The sequence below is a fragment of the Scyliorhinus canicula genome, chromosome 3 (genome assembly GCF_902713615.1).
Source record: "Scyliorhinus canicula chromosome 3, sScyCan1.1, whole genome shotgun sequence".
In the NCBI taxonomy this organism is placed as follows: domain Eukaryota; kingdom Metazoa; phylum Chordata; class Chondrichthyes; order Carcharhiniformes; family Scyliorhinidae; genus Scyliorhinus; species Scyliorhinus canicula.
The window spans coordinates 73,461,549-73,487,443 of NC_052148.1; the positions used below are offsets into that span (position 1 = coordinate 73,461,549).

At 48.3% G+C, this 25,895-nt stretch overlaps 1 protein-coding gene across 2 annotated transcripts in view; it reads left to right on the forward strand.

Moving 5' to 3' along the window:
* The first annotated feature begins 3,215 nt into the window (after window positions 1-3,215).
* The window catches only part of LOC119962731 (protein FAM221B-like), a 78,240-nt gene continuing 55,560 nt past the window's right edge, over window positions 3,216-25,895 (forward strand). The window contains exon 1 of one of the 2 annotated variants that reach the window (XM_038790720.1): window positions 3,216-3,304. The gene's annotated coding sequence lies outside the window, so the exon portion shown is untranslated. The remainder of the gene's footprint in view (window positions 3,305-25,895) is intronic. The other variant, XM_038790719.1, reaches the window with a different exon arrangement.

Here is a 25,895-nt window from a genome sequence, read left to right on the forward strand (position 1 = left end):
AGATGATACAAAGATCTGTAGAGGGACGGATAGTATTGAGGAAGCAAGGGGGCTGCAGAAGGATTGGGACAAGCCAGGAGAGTGGGCAGTGAAGTGGCAAAAGAAATACAATGTGGAAAAGTGTGAGGTTTTGCACTTTGGAAGGAGGAATTTAGGCATAGACTGTTTTCTAAATGGAGAAATGCTTAGGAAATCAGAAGCACAAAGTGATTTGAGAGTCCTTGTTCATGATTCTCTTAAGGTTAACGTACAGGTTCAGTCGGCAGTTAAGAAGGCAAATGCAATGTTAGCATTCATGTCAAGAGGGCTAGAATACAAGACTAGGTGTGTACTTCTGAGGTTGTATAAGGCTTTGCTCAGACCACATTTGAAGTATTGTGAGAAGTTTTGGGGCCCGTATCTAAGGAAGGATATGCTGGCCTTGGAAAAGGTCCAGAAGAGGTTCACAAGAATGATCACTGGAATGAAGAACATGTCGTATGAGGAACGGTTGAGGACTCTGTTGGAGTTTAGAAGGATGAGGGGGGATCTTTTTGAAACTTACAGGATACTGCGAGGCCTGGATAGAATGGACGTGGAGAGGATGTTTCCACTTGTAGGAAAAACTAGAACCAGAGGGCACCATTTCAGACTAAAGGTACGATCCTTCAAAACAGAGATGAGGAGGAATTTCTTCAGCCAGAGGATGGTGAATCTGTGGAACTCTTTGCCGCAGAAGGTTGTGGAGGCCAAATCACTGAGTGTCTTTAAGACAGAGATAGATAGATTCTTGATTAAAAAGGGTAACAGGGGTTACGGGGAGATGGCTGGAGAATGGGGATGAGAAAATATCAGCCATGATTGAATGGCAGAGCAGACTCGATGGGCTGACTGGCCTAATATTGCTCCTATGTCTTATGGTCTTATGCTGGGGCTTTTCTTTCTTTCTCTCTCATTTCATATTCAAGCTGCTTTAATTATTTTTCATGTTCAAGCTGTTTAATCTGAAATTGAATATTTGCCATTTCCAATGATTCGGATTGTGTCTCAGGCAATTTTAAATGCTCAGCTACTGCCGCATCGACTTCTTTTCGTATTTTATCAGGCAATGTTAACTGCAATGTGTTTGCCTTTTTTTAGTCTCTGTTTGAAAGGAATTACGTGTGACCTTCTCCACCCCCAAAAATGTCTGAACCTCTGAAAGAACCATTGTCTACAACACACTCCCTATTTAAACTTAAATACACCACCTGAAAAGCAAACAAATTGTGCTCACCCTTCACTGTCTTCAAGTTCACTAAGCCAACCCAATCACGAAAGATAGACTTTTATCCTGGATGAGCCCCCAATTTGCTATGGGCCAGGGTTTAGAAAATTCCAAAGTATATCATGGAGTTCACCTGACCTATAATTGTTTATTAATTTCAGTTACGGGGAGCACAAGGGCTTATCTTTCAGGTGTTATTCAACAGTGGCCTTAAGCACTTTTAATCAAAACCATTTATTCTACAAATTTAGTTAACATTTTTATAAACACACACAGTAAGCACTTTTATCAACTACAAACATAAATACCCCACACAGCTACAGTACTCTATGTATAACCCTCAATAAAGTTCCCTTAACTGTTTCAATTTAATAACAACATCCCATAAACCAGAAAACCCTTTTTACCAAAACAGTAGGTTTGAATTACTTCCAGAAAACAGTTAGCACTTTTAATTTATCAAGTCATCTGGAGACAGCTTCTAAACTGAAGGTAAGAGAGAGACACTTCAAGATACTTGTATGTTTGAATACAGCAGCCAATTATGAAATCAAAAGCAAAAAAACTCAGAGCTACAAAACAGCTCCCAGCTCAAAAACAAAAGTAAAACCCAGAGCCACAGCCCAGCTCCACCCACACAATTACATCACTGAAGCCATGTGATAAGCCTAAACCTTTCTTAAAGGGGCACTCCCATGGCACTCCTCATGCAAACTATGGTTCACAATCCGCTCTGAGGTGCCATGAACCATGATTCTTTAAAAACCTGATCTGACTCCGGGAAAACTGTGGAGGACCAAGACATGTCTATCCCTGTAATGGAGCCAGCCAGTCATGAGTGCAAGGTGAGTGCTTTTGACCCAAACTAGCCGGCACCCTTAAAAGTCACACCTGTAGATCGCACTGCCTGGGAATGGTGTTGGGAATCCCATAATCTGGACCCTCCCACCCTTTTTAAAGGGGTCCCAAGTCATCCGAATGAAGCAAAAAGCCAGTCCATTATACCAATTTGCTGCGTCAATATTAGAGTTCAAGACTATGGCAAAATGCGTCCACCATCATCTTAAAGTATCTACAGCTAGGCACTAAAAGCAGCATTGCTAGTATCACCCACATCTCAAGAGTGCATAAATACAAAATGGAATATAACTCACATTTTGCAGCTGTACGGATCATTCGCTATCAGCGTAGACATATTGTCCTAAGTGCTGATCCCTTATCCTAATTATCCCTAATCCCTTTCCTTGGCCAAGATTTTAAAATTATCTTGTTCCCTCTCTCATACTGTGGTGATATGTCTATGGGCCATATCATAGTTGGATGGTGTGAGACCTCCAACCAGCAGGTGGTGGTACAGACACACCATGCAGGCTCAAGACCAAGGTCATGTGACCTGGGACCTGTATATGAAGAGAGACTCATGCAGCCATCTCCAGAAGAACATGAGATGGAGGGTAATAAAAAGTACATGTAACAGGTTAGCAGAAGGTTTAAGTTCCAGAGGAGTATCAAGACTCCATGATAACGTGCTCTGTACCAGATTGTCACCCTACCGCACGAGACACAATAAAAGGATCTTCGTTTGGACAGGGCAAAGTGTTTGGTGAGTTCATCTTAAAGTACAAGGGACCAAACACAACACATACCTGCATAATTTTCTAGGATTTTGCCTCAATAGCACAACGTGCTCCAAAGTGAGGAGAAACCGGATTTACTGCCCAAATCTAGTCCATTGACTCTGCTCGAAAACCTGCACATTTGTATGTTGAATATGAACAGGATCGGATGCCACCTTTGCTAAAAAAGCCTTTCAGCGCAGTCTCAAGTGAGACACTGGAAGATTGCTGCTGGCTGTTGGGGTGTAGTTGAAGAGTTGGAGTTTCTATGGAGTCATTAAGACAAACCATAATGATGTCATAAAGGTCTGGAAATAAGAAGCCCTTGTAGGTAACATAACTAACTTGCAATGCTATAATATGTCCACACGGGTTAGCTGTTAGAGGCTGCAGAAACTGTTCAACTCCACAGGATCAATGAAGACTTAACAAGTGTATGAAGGTAGGGAAAGAATCTGCAGTAGCAGAAAAGAAAGAGCGAGTGAGAGCTGGGTTTAAAAGCATGATTGGGACAGGAACTAGCTGGATTTAGGGATAACATAGGAGCAAGCCATAAAAAAATATTGATTCCCAGAGAATTCTCTGAAAAATGTATCTCCAAGACAGTACTGGCCAGGAGCAGCACATTGTTTGAAATAGAAATGTTAACAGATGTTATGTGGTTTGAGCTTCAGCTATTCTCAGCCCAACCCTGATATTTTCTACTGCATGTTATTATTAACGCATTTATAAACAGTTATAAACAATACGCTCAATGAGAATATTGTTTGGAATGTAGGCTTCCTGATTGAATAATTGAACATTGGTTTTTCCCACTGTGCAGTTTTGTTTTAACATCCTGAGTGTGATTTTGCTGAAAATGTTTATTACAAACATTACTGCACTCAACTCCAACTGCAGTCTCCAATACTGCACAGAATGACTCCCTATACGGGGTTATCGGGATAAGTCAAATGATTTTCCTTTGCAAAAACATGGTTAATTCAATAGTTATATAACAGTGGTCGATTCTCTGTGGGATTAGACGCCAGAGGGGAGGGAGCATTCGCCATTATGAACCTTCCCAAAACTGGGGAGATGGTAGCGAAACATTTCATAGAAAATGGCGGCAGGAGTTGGGACATTAACTTACTGCAAGCTAATGGCCATGATGTGTGATGTTGAGTTTCAGCTTCCTCAATCTACACAACATCCAATCCTACCTCCCCTGAGATATTACATTTTTGTTCCTGATTCAGTGTACAAACGTTCCCCACTTTGACAGCCACTGTTTGCACAATTATCTCAGTAGCAGATTTGTGTGTTAAAACTTGCACAGTGTGTCCAGGATTTCCTTTGTGAATCAGTCTGTAAAGGCTGTATGTTGTGTTTCTACCCTCGCGGTCATTCGGATTAATTGATGCATAGAAAGATTGTTGTGGGGTGAGAATATTTTCATTGATACTAATACACTGTACGTGGTTCCCTTTACTATTCCTCCCATATAAGGCAGCACGGTGGCCTAGTGGTTAGCACAACCGCCTCACAGCGCTGAGGTCCCAGGTTCGATCCCGGCTCTGGGTCACTGTCCGTGTGGAGTTTGCATATTCTCCCCGTGTCTGTGTGGGTTTCACCCCCACAACCCAAAAATGTGCAGAGTAGGTGGATTGGCCACGCTAAATTGCCCCTTAATTGGAAAAAATAATTGGGTAATCTAAATTTTAAAAAAAACTATTCCTCCCGAATGTTAAAAAATGCCGTTTATAGCATTTCTGTGGAAGTGCACCATGGGTACACTAGTGTAGTCATCATGTTACTGGATTTGTGATTCAGAGACCTGGATTAATAATCCTGAGACATGCGTTCAAGTCACATTTCAATCTGTGGAATTTAAACACAGTTAATTCAATAAAACAGAAAGAAACCCCGCTACAATATGTAACAATGAACCAAAAACCATGTTATCATAAAAAAGCTACCTGGTTTCCTTTAGGGAAGAGGGTTTTCTACCCTTACCTAGTCTGGTCTACATGTGACTCACATCAATGGGATTGATTGCTAACCACGCTCTGAAATGGCTCAGCAAACATTATATGCTGCTACAAAACGTTTAGTACAAATAATACCAGGTGAGCTACTCAACGTCAATCTAAACACCGAGCACATGAAAGGCCCAGACAACACTGCAAAATTCCCCTCACAAACACTCAGGAACTTCTATCAAAACCGGCACAGCTTTCCCATAGATGAGTCAGACAACAGGTGACTCAGTGAATCATACCTTTTAGCTAAACTCTCAGGTTTGTTCATCACCATCCCTGGGTGTGGTAGGCTATATTAGGGGTATCGCGGTACCTAGGTGGGATGTACCTTATACTGTAGTATGAGTTGTAGAACCTGCCTGCTGGTTCCGCCCAGCAGGCGGAGCATAAGAGTCTGTGTTTCACCCACAGCAGTCATTCTGTACCGGAGCTGCTGGCGTAAAGACTTGTTCATTAAAGCCTTCAATTGGACTACAATCTCGCTTCAGTACTGATTGATCGTGCATCACTGGGGATGTCCTGTAGCAGGCATGAACACTGTGCTCAGTGGGGCAGATTCAGAACATACTGTAGGCACAATAGGACAACAAAACCACATCACTGACAAATAAGTTCAGCCGCATTCATTCACAATAAGAGAGGAGCTTCATAGAATATGAATCCCCAAAGGGTGGCTCAACTGAAACGTCTTGGTGACATTCTTACTCATGCTCTTTTTAAATAAATATTTGTATTTCCCCAAAAGTAAGTTCATTTTCCTTTTGAGTGTGGGGGAAATGAATCAGCATTTCTGCATCTCTACATTTCCAACATTTTGAAACTGTGTAGTTACTCTAAATAAAAATGACATAACAGTATAATTGATTACATTTGCTATTATTAAATTCCAAGGGCGGGATTCTCCGGTTCGCCAGCCATGTGTTCCTCAACGGCGTGCCCTCACCAGTAGCGGGATTCTCTGTTCCCGCCACCTGCCAATGGGAATTTCCACTGTGGCCACCCCACACCGCCGGGTAATCCACGGGGGTGGGTGCACTGCCAGCGGTTCGGAGAATCCCACCGGTGGAGAAACCCGGTCCATATCCATTTCATTTTGGTTTGTTTTTAACAATCAACTTGATTTTTATTCTTTAGTACAAAATGTATATGTTTACACTTCAGGCATTGGGCTTGGACTTTACAGATTCCCAATGGGCATGTCTTTGGCAGTGCAGAAGGGTAAACCATGACAGCTGGTTAACCCACTGCCTCCCCACCTAGCCCCGACCCAGTCCACAGGCAGGTGGGCATCGAAATTGGCAGCCCACCTGTCATTTAAAAATATTTAATGGCCAATTAATCTTGTAAACAAGCCAATTGAGCCACATATACTCTGCCCGTGCCATAATAAGGTTGGCGTGAGCAGGCAAGCAGGAGCGAGGGAAGGTCATTTTTAAAACAACTTTGTGGTGAAGGTGGGAAGGAAAAGGGGGGACATCATTCAGGGGATGCACATCAAGGGCACCATCCTAGATTGTACCCTCCCTTTTGTTCCTCACCACCTGGCCTCCAAATCCCACGCCCACCCTGTGGTATTTTTAAAGGATAGCCTTGCAGACCACAAATGTACAAACAAACAAGAGCTTTATTAGAAAGGAGTCTGCTCTACAGGCTGCAAGACTAGACAGATAGTTAGCCCACCCAAATGGATGATGTCATCAATTTGTCACATGATCAAACTCCTGTTCCAACTCAGAACAAACATGAATACACCACACTTTCTGCACACTTTACATCAGATGCTTATAATGAAAATTTCAATATCACCAATTAACAAACACAACAGCCAATAAGTTAGAAGTTTCAGAGGATTTCAATTCCTGTGTGGTTGTCAATGAACATCAGGTATCTGGGGCTGGATTCTATGCAGCCCCGCGCCAAAGGCGTAGAATCAACTTTCCTGTTGATTCGGGCCCGGCGCCACTCCGGCGATTCTCTGGGCCCCAAATATCTGCACGTCCGCGAATCACTCTGCGTGACTGGGGGGACCATTGCTACAGGCCCGCCCAGCGATACTCCGCTGCCGACCGGCTGAGGAACTAACATGGTATGGCCGTGGAACTAACATGGTATGGCCGGTCGGGACTCTCGCGTGGTGGCTGCGGCCTCAGTCCGCCACCGCCCTGGTGGGGGGCGGGGGGGGCGGGGGGATCGGGCACCAGGGGATCAGGTACCGGGGAGACCTTATTGCTGGCCGGGGCACAGATTGAGCCGGTCTGATGCAGGGGTACGCGGCCGATCGGGGGGCCCACATTACGGAGATGCCTCCGCGGTCCGAGTCAGCCATGGCGCTCAGCATGGCCGCTGGAGGCCACCGCCGTGCATTGCGCGGACTCAAAACCAGAGGTGCGGGGGCCCACATCCGCAGCTAAAGCTGTGTGAATTACTCAGGGTCTCTGCTAGCCCCCTGAAGGTAAGTGAATCGGTCTATCTTTTTTTGAAGAAACTCGGGAGTGCAACACCAGTGTTTTTACTCCGAAGTGGAGACATAGCTCCATTTTGGGAGAATCCTGGTTCTGCTTTTTCATGTTAACTGTAACCTCCGATGTTTTTGATTGAGTCGTCCATTGTTGTCTCAACTGGAGTTGATGTAGGATTTGGAAGTTGACTCGGTGTTGAAATGTCCTCAACTGGGGTGTTGTCTTCCACAGTTGCTTCTGGTATTGTCAGGTTCTCAGGAATGCCTAGGTCTTCACTTGACACAGTTTGCTGCTGACTCTCGGTTGACTCTGTCTCTGGCAACCTTGTTCTAGCTGCTAAAAGTTGGTCAGCGTATCTTCTCCACACAACATCGTACCGAGTTTGAATGGCATAAGAGACCGGTCCTATCTGTGTTAATAGAATGGCAGGTAACCACTTCTCACTGGTGGTATAGTGCCTTGTCAATGTGGCATTTAGTCCTGTTCTCACATTGCAATACCTGACTTTGCTGTTTCCTTTCAACAATCTTTCTTGTCTTAGGCAGGGTCAGCATTTCAAATGCTGTGCATAACTGAGATTTTACAGGAGTAATGCTGGAGAATATTGGGTTGTTGAGTATGTTGTATTCCTGTATATCATCAGGAATTGACTTAGTCCTTTTGACAATGATCCTTGCTCGCCAGTTACCTTCAATGAATGCTTCATTGTCAGAACAAATGTTTCAGTCAGCCCATCTGTGGCAGGATAATAAGGAGCGGATCAGATGCTTTGGATTCCATTCTCCTTCAGATAATTTTTGAATTCTTGTGAAATGAACTGTTGCCCATTGTTGCTAACAGGTTGTTCAGGGTAAACAAATCAGTAAAAATTTCACCCAGTATTTCTATTGTTCTCTCCGAGGACAGAATCTTCATAATGGTGACTTCATGCCATTTTAAGTGCGCGTCTACCACAATGTAAAACATTCATCTTCAAATGGTCCAGGATAATCTATTCTACATGAACACTTTGCCATGGCCCATCTGGCCATTCCCATGGGTGTGATGCTGCTAGTGGCGGTAGGTTTTTCACAAGTCGAACACAGGCTCACCTTCTCCTCAATTTCGCTATTGAGCTTGGGCCACCAAAAATAGCTTCTGGCTATCTCCTTCATCCTTATTTTCCCACAATAGCCTCATGAAGTTGGCTTAGGACATGTTTCCTTAACAATGGCGGAATGATGACCCTCATTTCCCAGAGGAGACAAACAGCCTGTACGGAGTTCAAGTCTTTAGGTAACATATGTATTCACCTTCGGTTTGCTCCTACATTCTTGCCATGAAGTACCATGTCCATAACGTCTGATAGTAGTGGATTATTTCTGGTACTTAACTTGCCCTGCGGTTACAAAAGTGTTACTGACTTTTTAAAAACAGAAAATGTTGCCACTCAACTAGGCAAAGAGCCCAATTCTGCATCTGGCTCGCTGCTGGAGATGGAATATCAGTGTGTGGCGCAAGTATCATTGTCAGTGGTCGATGATCCGGAAGTAAAGGAAATGTCCTTCCATATAGGTATTGGTAAAAACGTTTGCTTCCAAAAATGATGCCGACAGCTTCCTTCTCTATCTGTGCATAGTTCATTTCTGCTTTGTTCAAGGATCTTGATGCAAATGCCAGAGTCGTTATTGGGCGCAAGACCCCGCTATCCAAATGTACTTTTCCCTTTTTAGGGGGTGAAGGATTCCCCATCAAGGCCACACTTTAGTCATTTCCTGCACTGTTGAGCTCAGCTCACCTGTGCAGGATGGCTACTAGCCGATCAGGGTGCCATTTTTAAAGGCAGGCCCAATCTTTCAACCTCTCTCAGCAACCCCACCACAGCCTCTAGTACCCCCACTGCACCTATCCTACCTTTTCCGGGATCCTCGAGCAACCCCGCCCCCCCCCCCCCCCCCCCCTCCCCCCTCACCTCCCCTCTTACAGGCAAGGCACCTCAGGGCCCGCTCACTGGCACAGGCAAGCTGGCACCTAGACGCTGCCAGGCTGGCATGATGGCAGTACCCATCACCCTGGCAGTGCCACCCAGGCATACTGGCAGTGTCAGTGCCCCATACTGACTGTCTGATTCCAAAAATGGCTGCTCACCTCCTCGGATCCCACAGCAGCTACTCCGTTTTGAAATAGGTGTACTGAACGATGTACACGTGACCGCTCACTGGGGAGGAGGTTAGATCACGGATGGCCATTCGATAGGGGGTCCTTCCCATTAATGGGGTGGAGATTGGTCTTAAGTGCTGATTACTGGTTTCTCGCCAGGCCACGCCAGGTCATCTCGCCAACAGGAGCGAGCCAGTTAGATCCCAAACGGATCAGCGCCTGGTGTGGTTCCCAATTTTGGCTTCTCGCCCTAACTAACGGCCCAACCGCACTCTTGCCTCAGGTGCTGCCACCACTGTCGCCACACCCTCAGGGCCTCCACCACGACCAGTGGCTTTTGGAGTACCCGGCCAGCGAGAACAGTAGAGGCGCCGTTAACAGTGCCCCTAAACATGAGTCATTGCACGAGGCTGCCTCCATCCGCTCCCACACCAACCCCTCCCCCACTACCCACTTCCCAACCATGGGCGAAATTCTCCGACCCCCCAGCAGGGTCGGAGAATCGCCTGGGGCCGCCGCAAATCCGGCCCCCACCGTGGCAGAGATTATCCGCCACCCGGGAAGTGGCGGAGGCCGGAATCACGCCACTCCGATCGGCGAGGCCCTCACGGCGATTCTCCGGCCCGCGATGGGCCGAATTCCTGCCGCTGGGAGGCCTCTCCCACCGCCGAGGTTTGGACCATCTCTGGTGGCGGCGGGATCGGCGGTGCAAGCGGGCCCCTGGGGTCCTGGCGGGGGGCGGGGGGCGATCGGATCCCGGGGGGTGCCCCCACGGTGGCCAGGCCCGCGATCGGGGCCCCCCGCTCAGACTCCGGGCCAGTGCCCTGGGTGCACTCTTTCTCTTCCACGGCCGCCACGACCTCCGGCATGGCGGAAGCGGAAGAGAAACCCACATCGGGCAAGCGCCGGTGGTGACGTCAGCCGCAGCTGGCCGCTGACGTCACTGCCGGCGCATGCGCCGACCGGCGAAAGCCTTTCGGCCAGCCCCGCTGCCGGGGGCGCCGGTTTTTTGCGCCAGTCTTCTGGTGCCAACCGCTCCGGCGCGGGGCTAGCCCCCAAAGGTGGGGAGAATTCCCCACCTTTGGGGAGGCCTGACCCCGGAGTGGTTGGCGCCACTCCCCTACGCTGGGATCCCCACGTCACGCCGGGTAGGGGAGAATCCTGCCCCATGGCTACCTCACTCTGATATATTTTAGTTGAGAGGAATTGAGTATCTCCTTCAACAACTGCCACCACTTATCAGCTGGCTTACCTTTTAGCCTTCCTGCCCAGCCAAATCTGTCCTCGTGCTATGTAATTTCCTTTGTTTAATTCTAGAACGCTAGTGTGGGACTCCCCTTTCTCTCCCCCAAACTGAATCTTGAATTCTACCATACTATGGTCACTACTCCCTAGAAGATCCTTAACTATGAGGTCATTAATTAATCTCCCCTCATTACAAAATACCAAATCGAGAGTAGCCTCCTCCCTGGCTGTTTCCCAACATACTGTTCCAGGAAATAATTTCTGACGCATTCAATGAACTCTGCCTCCATGCAATTCTTGCCAATTTGATTCCTCCAGTCTTTGTGCATATTAAAATCACCCAATATTATTACCTGCCATACTTTTCTTGCAAATCCCCAGTATTTCCTGGTTTATACTGTGCCCAGTATAGAACTACTGTTTGAGAACCCTACAATTTACTCCTACCAAGGACTTCTTCTCTGTTATTTCTTATTTCTACTCAGGCTGACTCCACATCTTGATCTCCAGTGCTTACACCATTTCTCATTACATGATCCCTTTCCTCACCAACAGGGTTACGCCACCTCCTTTTCCTTTCAGCCCGTCTTTCCGAAATACTGCCTAGTCTTGGATATTCAATTCCCAGACCTGGCCTCCATGTAACCACGGGCGGGATTCTCCAAAACGGCGGCTAAGTGTTGATGCCGGCGTAACAACTGGAACGTTTCACTCCGGCGTCAATGGGCCCCTTGGCCCGGCGATTCGCTTACCTGAAGGGGGCTTGCAGGGTGCCGGAATGCTCCGCACAGCTCCGGCTGCCGATACGGGGCCCTGAACTTCCGGCTGGGGTTCCGTGCAACATGGCAGACTACACAGCGGACCAGCCCCCACAAAATAGGCCTCCCAAGGTCGCGCCCGCCGGCCGATCGGTGGCCCCCGATCGCGAGCCAGGCCATCCTGGAGGACCCCCGGCAAAGGATCCCTCGCCCCCCCACCACCAGGGCGGCCGTGGACTCAGCCCGCAGCCACCACTCCGAGTAGCCGGCGGGTGGAACCATGTTAGAACCACGCTGGCGGGAACACAGCCAGTTGCCGGCAGAGAATCGCTGCGGGGGCCTCTTTCAATGACCCCCAACCGGCGCCGCGTCGACGGACGCAAGCGATTGGTGACAATTCTCCAGTTCCCGGAGAATCGCGGGAGCGGCGTCGCGCCGCATGTCAGCGTCGATGACCATTCTCTGCCCCTGTGCCAAGCGCAATTTCGGCACGGAGGCTCGGAGAATCCCGCCCCACATTTCAGTCATCCCCACCAAGTCATAACCTTTTGTTTCTATTAGCTCATTAAGTTTGTTACGAATGCATCTTTCTTTTGAATTTATTTTAATGTTAGATTTCCCTACTCTTCCGTAATTCCTTGGTGCATAATGACAGCGCCTGTTCTGTCCCTCACTTTTATTTTCCGGTAACCATCCACCACATTGCTAATCTGCACTCTTACCTCCTCCTTAAATTGGGATTTCTAGTTTCCCCTACAACTGACCCCCCCCCCCCCGCTCCTCCGCCCACCCCTCCCATTTAGTTTACATCGCTATCCACAGCCCTAGTTACGCAATTCGCTAGGCCTCAGGTCCCAGCATGATTCAGGTGAAGACCATTCCTTCGGATCAGGTCCCTGCTTCCCCAGTACTGGTGCCAGTGTCCCATGAATTTCTCCCACAGCAACCTTTCAGCCATGCATTTACCTCTTTAATCTTATTGGTCCTGTGCCAATTAGCTTGTGGCTCAGGTAGTAATCCAGAAATGATGACCTTTATGGTTTTGCTTTTTAATTTACCTCCTAGCTGTTCATACCTGCTTCTGCTATGTCATTGTTACCATAACAACTGGATCTTTACCCTCCCACTCCCAGTTCCTCTGCAGCCCAGATGAGATATCCTGAACTGGAGCACAAAGCAGGCAACACAACTTTCGGGATTCTTGATCCTGGTCACAGAGAACAGTGTCAATGCTCTAACTATACTATCCCCAATTACAACTACATTTCTTTTCTCTCCCCCCACTTGAACGGCTCCCTGTACCACGGTGCTGTGGTCAGTTTGCCCATCCTCTCGGCAGTCTCCATTCCTGTCTACACAGGGAGCAAGAATCTCAAACCTGTCAGACAGGGATAAAGGCTGAGGCTCCTGCAACCTTACCCTTCTGAATCCCTCCACCTGCCTCACTCGCAGTCACACCCCCCCCCCCCCCCCCCCCCCCCCGTTACTGACCGAATTTAAGTTAGTTATTCTCAGGGGCGTGACTGCCTCCTGGAACAGTGTCCAGGTACCTCTCCCCCTCCCAGATGTTTCACACTGTCCGAAGCTCAGACTCCAGCTCATCAACTCTGAGCCGGGGTTCCTCAAGAAACCAACACATAATACAGAAGTGTTGACTGGGAACCACATCATGCAGGAACAGCACATTACCTATTTTATTTAATTAGTTTTTAATTTGTTTTTAAACTCTAAAATTTCTTACTTTATAAACTTATTTTTCAATCTCTCCTTATCTCTGTCTGAAAACAATTAATAAACTGTAATAAAGTGGATTTTCAAATTTAACAGAGCTTCCCTATTAGCCAATCAAATCACAACCTTCCTGTAATGTCACTTTCAGTTTATTTCCCCAGTCAGTGAGAGAGATGGAGAGACTGAGGGAGAGAGTGAGAGAGCGTGAGAGAGAGAGTGTGTGTGAGAGAATGAGAGTGCGAGAGAGAGAGAGAGAGAGTGAGCAAGTGAGAAAGTGTGAAAGTGAGAAAGTGAGAGTGAGAGAGAGAGTGTGTGAGAGAGTGAGTGAGAGAGAGAGAGAGAGTGAGAGTGTGAGAGAGAGAGTGTGTGTGAGAGAGAGTGAGAGAGAAAGCACTTCCTTACCATCCCGAGCTGCTCTCTGTTAGTTTACCAATCAGCTGCTACCTCTCCACTGCTGAAATTGACGGTCTCAGATACCTACTCAGAATTTAAACTGCCTTACCTTCTCAAGCTGCTCTCTGTCAGGTTATCGATCAGCTGCTCTCCTCTCCGCTACTGAAACTCTTTCTGCTTGCACCAGTCATTGCAGGAGGCTGTAAGTTCCTCCCAACCCCCTTCCCCCGAGGCCGGGACTATTATGTCTGCCGCAATTTTGTTCGCTTGGTCCTTTCATCAAGCAGTCCCAATGTGCCACAAACTCCTGCCATTTTACTTTGGGAAGGCTCACATAAGCACAAATGTGTCACAAAGGATTTAGCATGACCTCACTTTTTTTTCCATTCAAATAAGTTAGCCGTGAGCTCAGCCTATTCTTTTCTGAGTTTCACAAGGGGTGTTGTAAAACTCCCCGCACTCTCAATTAATTGTTGCAGAGTATTTGTTACTTTACTTGCTACTCCCAATAGAGGGAGCACTGTTCCATAACTTTCCGGGCAGAGCATGTGACAAGCATCTTTTGAGTCTGTTTTCACCAAAATATTTGTTTACATTTTGGTTCCTTCAATGGTTGCTGCTATTATTTGGCACCCCTCCATTACCAGCTTTGGCGTAGCAATGTTCTTATCTTCTTAATCCTTTTTGGATGGTTGCAGTGTGGATCGCGAACTTCTCTGACTCCACCGGATTTCTGCATTTCCTTTTCAGAGGTTTGCAGTGTGGATCAACCACCTCGTCGCCAATTTCTATGTGGTATTTTTACAGGATAGGTTTGCAGACCACAAAGGCACAAACAAACAAGAGCTTTACTGGAAAGGAGTCTTCTCTACAGGCTGCTAGACTAGACTGACTACTAGCCCACCCAAACCGCTGATGATGTCATCAATATGTCACATGATCAAACCTCTCAAACTAATCTTGTTCTAAATAGGAACAAACATGAATACACAACACACTCCTCTCACCGCCATCCAGCCCCAAGCATGCCGAATCCCACCCATCAAAAATCCCAGACTCACCTGGGTCCAGACGCCACGGATGTTTTCATCCCGGGCTTACTTGCAGTCCAGCAGCATCCACTACTGAGTTGTGGTGCTGCTGGGACTGTTAGAGCTGGAAAGATGAGACATCCTCCCACTGAGGAAAGAAGTCCCGCTTGTCGCGTTAGGTACACTGGTCTAACACTGGCTGCAACTGGATGCAGCTTAGATCAAAAAGATACTCCAGATCTTGAAGTTAGTTCAATCAGGTTTATGGAACTAATAGCACAGTTAGCACAGTTCTCTGTGAGTTCGACTCTGCTAACTTAAGTGTGGTTACTGTCTGACTGAACTAGACTAGCTCTTAGCCACTTGGTGGAGGTGTGAGATTGTAACAACACCCTTGACTGACTCTCTAGATGTTTATCAGTGGAAAGAGGCGGAGTGTGAGTGCCTCGTGTCTTTTATAGTCAGATCCCACCCCTAAGTGTCCTGCCTGCTTATTGGTCATGTCCTGTTCTCTGTGTCCATTAGCTGCTTGTCTGTATATCATTATGTATGTGTCTGCATATCATGACATCTCCCTTTTTTTAATGTTTGGATGACATATGTGAACGTATTTACAAGAATAGGCCAATATTAACATATACACATGCAGTGGATGTGACATATGTACATGTAAAAACAGCTGTGTAATGCAAGAACACAGAACATAGCAAACAGAACAAATGTTCATAAGTCCAGTCTCTGTGGCTTGCGTCTGATCCTGGTCGACCGCCGGAGAGGTGGTGGTGGGGACGACAGCGCCTTGATGGGTGGGATTGAAGCCTGACTAGTGGCCTCGTGAGCCGAGGTATCAGGAGGTGGTAAAACAACAGAAGGAAACGGAGAAGAATGTGGTTGCGGGCAGGCAGCTTTGTGCTGTGCCCGTCTGTTTCGTCACACAACAGTACCATCAGCCAGACACACAACATACGAGTAGGGGGCAGCCTGTCGAACAACGACAGCTGGAGCTGACCAGCCTCCATCAGGGATCTTGACCCGAACAGTGTCTGACGGGGATAACACTGGCAAATCAGTGGCATGAGCATCATAGCCCTGTTTTTGCCGGTCTCGGAGTTGCTGCACCTTCTGCAGCATCGGGAGGTGATCCAGGTTGGGTACGTGTGTGGCTGGAAGTGTCGTTCGCAGGTCCCTGTTCATCAGAAGTTGAGCCAGCAACATGCCAGTGGACAGTGGGGTCGCCCTGCACGCAGGTAGTGCAAGGTGAATGTCAGACACAGAATCTGCGGCCTTGCAGATGAGCTGCTTCACTATTTCTCAACTTTTCTGTTTGTCTGTGGATAGTGTGGGCTGGAAGTGAGATGTTTGAACTGATACGACTGGGCAAACAGAGACCATTCATGGCTGCTGAAGCACGGGCCATTGTCACTCATGACAGTGAGTGGGATACCATGCCTGGAGAATGTCTCCTTACAGGCCTTGATGATGGCGCGAGATGTGAGGTCTGAGAGCTTCACGACTTCAGGGTAATTGGAAAAGTAATCAATGATTAACACGTAATCACGACCATTGGTATGAAAGAGATCGATGTCAACCTTGGACCTCGGAGAGGTTTCAATTTCATGCTGCTGAAGTGTCTCCTTACTCTGCGCTGGCTGGAAGCGTTGACAGGTCGCATAGTTAAGAACCATGTTCGCGATGTCCTGGCTGATCCCGGGCCAATAGACAGCCTGTCTGGCTCTGTGTCTGCACTTTTCCACACCCAGATGGTCCTCATGGATTTGACGGAGCACCAAGCTCTGGAGACTGTGTGGTCCAGTTTGAGGAGGATACCATCAACCACCGACAGGTTGTCCTTTACATTGAAAAATTGAGGGCACTGCCCTTTTTGCCAGCCATTAGCTAGGTGTTGCATAACACGCTGCAAGAGGGGGTCTTTGGCTGTCTCCTCACGGATACCAATCACCTTCTCATCAGATGCCGGGAGTGTGCTAGCACACAGCTGCACCTGTGACTCAACCTCTAACTTGCCGGATGACGTTCGGTGGTTCACTCGGCATGATGATGGAGCGGGACAGTGTATCGGCAATGACGGGCTCCTTGCCAGGCGTGTAGACCAGGTCAAAGTCGTACCTTCTGAGTTTGAGGAGGATGTGCTGCAACCGAGGCGTCATGCCATTAAGGTCCTTGTGGATAATGTGGACCAGCGGCCTGTGATCCATCTCGACTGTGAATACCGGCAGGCCGTAGACATAGTCTAGGTCATAGAAGGCAGAGAGTAGCAATGGAAGGGTGCTTTTCTGATTGGAGGGCTGTGACAAGTGGTGTTCCGCAGGGATCAGTGCTGGGACCTTTGCTGTTCGTAGTATATATAAATGATTTGGAGGAGAATATAACTGGTCTGATTAGTAAGTTTGCAGACACAAAGGTTGGTGGAATTGCGGATAGCGGTGAGGACTGTCAGAGGATACAGCAGGACTTAGATCATTTGGAGACTTGGGCAGAGAGATGGCAGATGGAGTTTAATCCGGACAAATCTGAGGTAATGCATTTTGGAAGGTCTAATGCAGGTAGTGATTATACAGTGAATGGTAGAACCCTCAAGCGATTGACAGTCAGAGAGATCTAGGTGTACAGCTCCACAGGTCACTGAAAGGGGCAACACAGATGGAGAAGGTAGTCAAGAAGGCATACGGCATGCTTGCCTTCATTGGCCGGGGCATTGAGTATAAGAATCGGCAAGTCATGTTGCAGCTGTATAGAACCTGAGTTAGGCCACACTTGGAGTATAGTGCTCAATTCTGATCGCCACACTACCAGGAGGATGTGGAGGCTTTAGAGAGGGTGCAGAAGAGATTTACCAGGATGTTGCCTCGTATGGAGGGCATTAGCTATGAGGAGAGGTTGAATAAACATGATTTGTTCTAACTGGAATGACAGAGGTTGAGGGGCGACCTGATAGAGGTCTACAAAATTATGAGAGGCATAGATAGTCAGAGGCTTTTTCCCAGGGTAGAGGTGTCAATAACTAGGGGGCATAGGTTTAAGGTGCGAGGGGCAAGGTTTAGAGGAGATGTACGAGGCAAGTTTTTTACACAGAGGGTAGTGGGTGCCTGGAACTCGCTGCCGGAGGAGGTGATGGAAGCAGGGACGATAGTGACATTTAAGGGGCATCTTGACAAATACATGAATAGGATGGGAATAGAGGGATACGGACCCAGGAAGTGTAGAAGGTTTTAGTTTAGATGGGCAGCATGGTTGGCACAGGCTTGGAGGGCCGAAGGGCCTGTTCCTGTGCTGTACTTTTCTTTGTTCTTTGTTCTTTGTTCTTTCGTCGTGAAACTTGAGAATGCCAGTGAGAAGGCCCAGGCATTCCTTCTCGATTTGTGCATACCTTTGTTCGGTGGGCGTCATTGCCCTTGATGCATAGGCAACCGGTGCCCTGGATGAAGTGTCATCGTGTTGTAGCAGGATCGCACCGATGCCATCCTGGCTTGCATCTGTCGGGACTTTTGTTTCCCTGTCTGGGCCGAAAAACGCTAATACCGTGCAGTGGTGAGCTTGGCTTTCAGCTCCAACCACTCTGCTTGATGGGCCACCTTCCACTCGAAGGCAGTGGATTTCTTCACCAGGTTTCGTAGGGCCCAGAAAATTGACCATGCCCAGGAAGCGCAACACCGCCTTCTGGACCTTCATGGCTGCGATGGCCTTGACCTTGTCTGTGTCCGGGCACAAGCCCTGCTGAGAGATCTGGTCTCCTAGGAACTTGAGTGTCGACATGCCAAAGCAACTGTTCAGCTTCAGGCCATTGACGTGGACACGGTGGAATACCTGCTTGAGATGGGAAACATGCTCCTCAGGGGTCGTGGACCATATGATGATGTCGTCCACGTACACACAAACCCCTTCGATGCCCTCCATCATCTGCTCCATGATGCAATTAAATATCTCCGATGCCGAGACGATGCCGAGCAGCATACGGTATAGCAGTACCTGCCAAACGATGTGTTGAAGGTGCAGAGCCTTCTGCTGGACTCATCCAGCTGGATTTGCCAGAATCCATGTGACGCATCTAACTTCGTGAAAAACCGTGCATGTGCCATCTCACTGGTGAGTTCCTCCCGCTTCGGGATGGGGTAGTGTTCACACATTCTATTCTGTTGAGATCCTTGGGATGAATGCAGATGTGCAGGTCTCCAGAGGGTTTTTTAACCACCACCATCGAGCTGACCCAGTCAGTCGGTTCGGTTACCCTGGAAATGATCCCCTGCTGCTGCAGCTCTTTGAGCTGTTCCTTCAGTCACTCCTTCAGCGGAGCCAAGACCCGGCGTGGTGCATGGACCACTGGCTTGGCATCAGGTCGCAGTAGAATCTTGTACCGATAAGGCAAAGTACCCATCCCATCAAACACATCTGGATACTGAGCGAGGATGTCGTCAATGCCAGCTTGAAGATCCACATTGGAGGATGTTGCTGAATAAACCCGCTGCACCTGGTTTAGCTTTTTGCAGGCATGTGCGCCCAGTAGGGATGTCCTGTCCGGCTTGACAATTTCAAACCTTAGCCGTGCATGGGTACTCCGGTTGGAGACGAGTAGATGGCAGGACCCCAGTGCCATGATGGCATTACCGTTATAGCCCAGGAGCTGGCAGGCTGCTGGAAGGGCCTTGGGGGGCTTCTTGATGTGTATGAAGTCTGCCTGTGAGAGGAGGTTGGCAGAAGCACCTGTGTCCAGCTTGAACTGGATGGAGCAGCGGTTGACTTGCATCACCGCACGCCATTCGTCCTCCGAATCCACAGCGAGGATGGACTGAATGCGAGATGAGTTAGGTGTGGCATGTTCACGTGTGGTAATGATGCCCACTCGGTAGGCTGACTCCAGGCACTTGTCCTCTGGATCCGTTGTACTGCCAGGATCAGAATCCTGTAATCGTCGTTGCACATTCTGGACGCGCTGTCTTTGGAATTCGGAGCGCTGGCCTCTGACTGGTGGTGCAGACCTGCACAAGGCTGCATAATGTCCTGGCTTCCCGCAGTTTGAACATCGCCTGCCTCTTGCAGCGCAGTGTCCCTTTAAGTGGGCATTGCCACAGTTCGGGCACGTCATGATGTCGGTGTCATGATGTCGGCGCCGTGACATGGCGTACGCCGTCGCACATGCACAGTGCAGTCGGCAGACGTCTGTGCCTGCGCAGTGTGGGTGTCGGCCGCTTCGTTATCCCATTCGCATCGCGCATGCGTGGGGCTCCAGGAAAAGCGTGCGAGATGGCCGCTGTCTTCAATGCGCTGCATCCCGGGAGATGGACTGCACACTCACTGCCTCGTGGGAGGTAAGTTTCTCATTTTCAGCTGATTTATATTGGGAATACCGATTTTTTTGCGTGCTCATGCACTGTACATGTTTCAATCGCGACTGGCAGGGTCATATGTTTGATTTTTAAGAGCTGCTCTCTCAGAGGATTTGGATTTCCAAACACGATTTGGTCTCTGATCATGGAGTCAGCAATATCACCAAAGTTGCATGACAGCGCTAACAGGCGGAGGCTAGTTAAGAAGGCATTGAAAGATTCACCTCTACCTTGAAGATGTTGTTTGAATATGTAGTACTCGAAGATTTCATTGGTGTCCACTTCACAGTGACTATCGAACTTGTCCACGATGGACTGAAAATTTGTCTTGTCCTGGCCCTTGGTGAAGTTAAACGAGTTGAAGAGTTCGATGGCTTGATCACCCGCTGTTGAGAGGAGAAGCGCAATCTTTCTTGCATCAGGCGCACCCTCGAGGTCTGAGGCTTCAATGTACGGCAGAAACTTTTGCTTGAATATCCGCCAGTTGGCACTGAGATTGCGGAGGTCCTGAGCTGGTGAGGAGACTGAATCTTCTCCATGGTGCCGGGATACATTTGCTGGTCGTCACGGAATGAACTGAGGTAAGCCACCTTAAATTAGTAGTCTCCTGGTATCATGTCCTGTTAGGTACACTGGTCTAACACTGGCTGCAACTGGATGCAGCTTAGATCAGAAAGATACTCCAGACCTTGAAGTTAGTTCAATCAAGTTTATTGAACTAATAGCACAGTTAGCACAGTTCTCTGTGAGTTCGACTCTCTGCTAACATAAGTGTGGTTACTCTGTCTGACTGAATCAGACTAGCTCTTAGCCATGTGGTGGAGGTGTGAGATTGTAACAACACCCTTGACTGACTCTCTAGATGTTCATCAGTAGCAAGAGGCGTAGTGTGAGTGCCTCGTATCTTTTATAGTCAGATCCCACCCCTGAGTGTCCTGCCTGCTTATTGGTCATGTCCTGTTCTCTGTGTCCATTAGCTGCTTGTCTGTATATCATTATGTGTGTCGGCATATCATGACACTGCTCTGCTTGTTTAAACATGCAGCAGTGAGTTCTCACTGCAGGGCAGACTTTGTTTTAAGTAGGTCGTCTGGCAACTGACTTTCGCAATGTGGGGGAGAGAAAGACATTTCCGGCCTGTAAAACTCAACCCATTATTTAGCTTATTTGCTGGTGGTATTCACTTTTGCACTTGTTATTGGTGAAATTTCTCCATCTCACGTCCTGGTTCATTTCCAGGAAAGCAAAAGTCTGGGCTTTAATTATCAGTTCTTTTTGACAGTAAATCCAGTCGTGTTTTTTTTCTATTGGTGTCAGTAAAAACAATTAGCCTCTCTGTCGGAAAGTTGTGACTTCCAGTCTCACCCACTGAGTGGGCGATGCAATGCCACAAGTGCTGTCTTTTCTTCATCTGCCCCCTGGTGGATGTGAAAGATCTCAAGGCATTATTTCAGGAAGAGCAAGGGAGTTCTGCTGGTGTTCTAGCTAACATCAATGAACATATTAACTGCCATTTATCACACCCGAGGAAGGAGCAGTGCTCCGAAAGCTAGTGATTCCAAATAAACATGTTGGACTTTAACCTGGTGCTGTAAGACTTCTTACTGTGCTCACCCCGGTCCAATGCCGGTATCTCCACATCATGGCTATTTATCTGACCATTTGTGGGGTGTTTTTGTATACAAATTGGCGTTGTGCCCGCCTATTTAACAGTAATGATTGTGTTTGAAAAGGAGTTCATCAGATGTAAAATGTTTTCAGAACTGAAAGGGTTTATGTAAATGCATTTTTGTTATTTTCAAAACGACAGAGGAGCCATATATTTTCGTTCCTTAAATCGTCAGCCAGTAAAAATTCCAGACTTTAGTGAGAATTATACTAGCTACTATGACACAGAGCACAAAGATTTTCCTCTGGTTTTTAACCATGCTTTGTTGTTTTTGCAATTAACTTATTTATCGTCTTCACCCTAAGATGGAATTCTCTCCGTTCCTTTTCAGTATGATGAAGATTGTTCTCATCAATTTCTATTTTAATAGTTTTTATTGTAGGTTTTGATTAAACAATTTACCTAGAGTTATTTTCATTTTGAAACTTACTCCTTTGCTGTTCTCGTGATCAAGCACATCCATAAAGCCAGCAACTTTATTTGAAACAACCAGGACATAAGTATTTTTTGCGTTTAGTAGAGTCCCAAATTTCATCAATGTCCTGTAACTCAAACTGTCATTTGGTCTGGCATGTGATTAGCATGCAGGGGAAAAGATCCATACACTTAATTGAGTCCTGTATCCAAGGACTGATTTTTCAATTGCTTTCACAAATGTTCTTTTTAGAAAGTCGATAAGTGGTAAAGATATAGGAGAGGATTCTCCGTCCCTGTTTTCGGCGGGCAAGAATGGCGGTGGGACGGAGACTCGAGTGACGCAGTGAGGTTCCCACCACGAAAGGTCAGGGTCCCGAGACTTCTGGTGGTGGCCATGAAGTGAGTGGTCACACACAGGGCAGCTTCGGCTCGAAGGCGTTGGTTTGGGCACTTGATTGGGGAACCTATGCAAGTCACTGAGGGTGAAGGTGGAGGAGCAGGAAAACAGGCCATGCGGATTGTGGGGCTGCCAGAGGGTGTGGAAGGAATGGCAAAATATGTGTCGAGGATGCTGGCTGGGCTGGTGGAGGAGGTAGTGCTGGGCAAGACTCCAGAGGTGGACAGGGCCCCACAGGTCTTTAAGGCTGAGGCCAAGAGCGGGGGAGCCACCCCGGGGGGTGGTTGTGCGGTTGCACAAATGTGTCGAGAAGGAAAAGATTCTACTATGGGCCAGGGAGAAGAGAGACTGTGAATGGGAGGGGAATCGTGTCCGAATATATCAAGACATTATTGCAGAGCTGGCGAAGACGCGTGAGGGATTCAACATGGCCAAGGCAAAGTAGTACTGAAGGAAGTTTCAGTTTCGGGTAGTGTTCCTGGCGAAACTCTGGGTCATATTTGAAGGAGGACTATTTGGAATGCCAGAAGAGGGATTCTCAATGACTTTATAATGGGACCATAAACTGGGGGAGAAGTGAGAGTTTGTATGAGATGGAGGAACTGCAACTGTAAAAGTTGGAGTTTATGGTTATTGTCTGTTGCTGGAGGGTGGGGAGTTTTTCTTGTTTTTATTTAATTTGAGGAGTTGTAAATTTGTAAGTTTGTACGTGGGTAAGATAATTTAGATACATGCAGGCGAGGGACTTTGTAAGAAACGAGTGGAGGACGTTTCCTAGGTTGCTGGGGTACACCCTATTGGAGCAATATGAGTCAGGAGAGGGAAGGTGGGGACATGTATGGATAATTGGGGGAGCGGGGGGAGGGATTCAAATGGTGAGGATCAGAGCAAATGGGAGGAGGAGTTGGGTGTGGGAAATAGGTTGGGGACTTTGGAGTGAGATGATGCGGCGGGTGAACTCAACCTCGCCCAGCGCGAGGATGAGCTTGATTCAGTTCAAGGTGATGCACAGGGTCCATATGACTCAGGTGGGGTTGAGTGGGTTCTTTCAAGGTAGCCGATGAGTATGAGAAGTATGGGCGGTGGCCAGCGAATCATGCGCACATGTTCTGGGGCTGTGAAAAGCTGTCGTGATATTGGGAAGCGGTGTTTGAGATGTTATCTAAAATTGTGGGGGTGGAGGTCAGTGGCAATCTTTGGGGTATCGGAAATGCCCGAGTTGCTGGAGAGGAAGGGGGCTGATGTTGTGGCCTTCGCCTCTCTAATTGCCCAGTGAAGGATCTTGCTGAATTGGAGGTCGGATACGCCGCCGGGGTGGCAGCCTGGCTCGGGGACCTGTATGACTTTTTCCGGTTGGAAAAGATCAAATTTGAGTTGAGGGGTCAGCGGAGGTCTTCGAGACACGGTGGGGCTGTTCATGACCATGTTTGAGGAACTGTTCATCGTGGGGTTGGGGAGGGGGGTGGGTAGGGGGTAAAAAGGGGAAAGATTGTACAAACTGTGGAATGTGAGGTTGTGGAGTGTGTTGTTGTACATGTTACTGTTTTTACACATGTTTGGATTAAAATACATTTTTTTTAAAAAGAAAGGTCGTGAACCCTATCAACACATGAACATATATTTGGTGGGCATCCCTGTTGTATCATTCCCCCCCACAGGGACTTCTCTCCCTGCCCTTGCGATGTAACATTGGCAGGATTTATAACAAGTCTTGGCAAACGGAGACCAAGAACGTGCCGGGCGTGCACAGCTGGGTACAGCCTACCAGGTAGGGGCTTGTCTGGGCAGTACCCTGGCAGTGCCCATGGGTGGGGTTCCCAGGGGAGATGTGATCCTGTGCCTGTGGGGGTGGGGTTAGGGGGGTTTCTCCAGGGAGGTGTGGGTCCTGTATCCCCGGGGGATGGCGGGGGAGGGGATCCCAGGGCTGTTCCTGCTTTCATTTGATTTTTATCCCGGCTTTCACATTTATTGTTTTCTACTGGGCACCCCAATATGTCAGGGGCCGAGGTTGTTGGCGGGGTGGGTTCATTCAGAGCCTGACCCACCGGCGTGATGTCATGGGACCTGACCCTTCCATTTTTTTTCTCAACAGCTCAAGTTCTGCACTGGGAGTCCAAATTTCCAAAATCCACCTTATCTGATTTAATTGCATTTTCCTGGTTGCAACAGGTGACAAAGTTACTCACACAGTTCAGGCATACTGCAGTATGAATCATTTCCGGATGTACCAGTTTTATCATTTTCACTCACTTTTAGGTGTTTTTCAAGTTGCAACTGGGAAATGTTTTTGTGGTGGTTTTGTGGTGTGCAAGCTGAGCATGTATCTAAATGTGTACGTTTAGGCCAGTCATTGTGTGACTTTTGAAGCAGCGAAATGATTGTAATGTCGTAAACATTGGTCATGGGAACGAGTGGAGGAAAGGAGAAGGCAAAAAGCAAGAGACATCCTTGACGTCCAACAAACGCCCCCCACATAGAAGCTTACTTTACCGTGAAAAAATTCAGCTCACCCTTAGTCTCAGTACAGTCAAAGAGAGAGAGAGAGAGAGAGAGAGTGAAGAGCCACTATCTGGGAAAACTGACGGTGACTCATGGTCATAGAGAATTGTGGCAAGATCTGGAGGGACTATTAAATGATTTATTCTTTATTTGAAATGTTTGTTGCTTCATTCTAAACCAATAGTGCATAAACATCCCAGGAAAGCTGAGATGTTAATCTTTCAGTCGTCAGGTAGCCTTTCCAAAACCTACCGAGGGAAGTCAGTGCCTATGTACAGAACCCTGGTCGGGAATCAGGGACAGGATTCTCCGACCCCCCGCCGGGTGGGAGAATCGCCGGAGGTTGGCGTGAAACCCGCCCCCGCCGTCCTCCCAATTGTCCTGTCCCCCAAAAACCGGCCTGGCGTGAGTCGCGCCGCCTGCCTCGGAGAATGGCCGGGTCCGGCGCGACTCAATGGGCCCCGGGGCTGTCCGCATTCTCCGGCAGGTGATGGGACGAAGTACCGCCCGTTCTATGTCGGTCCTGCCGGCGTAAATTAGAGTTGGTCCCTTACCGGCGGGACCTGGCGGCGCGAGCGGGCTCCGGGGTTCCTGGGGGGGTCGCGGGAGGATCTGGCCCCAGGAGGTGCCTGCACGGTGGCCTGGCCCGCGGTCGGAGCTCACCGATTCTCGGGCGGGCCTGTGCCGTGGGGGCACTCTATTCCTTCCGCACCGGAGGCCTTGGTCATCCGCCATTCCTGGTTCGGAAGTGAATCTCTCTGCACATGCGCGGGGATGACGCCAGCACACGCTGGTGCTCCCGCGCATGTGCCGACTCCCGCCGGCTGGCGGAGGCCCTTCAGCGCCGGTTGGTGTTTCGCCAAGCCCTTTTCACACCGGCCGGCGGGGCGCCAACCACTTCGGGGCGGGCCTAGCCCCTGAAGGTGCGGAGG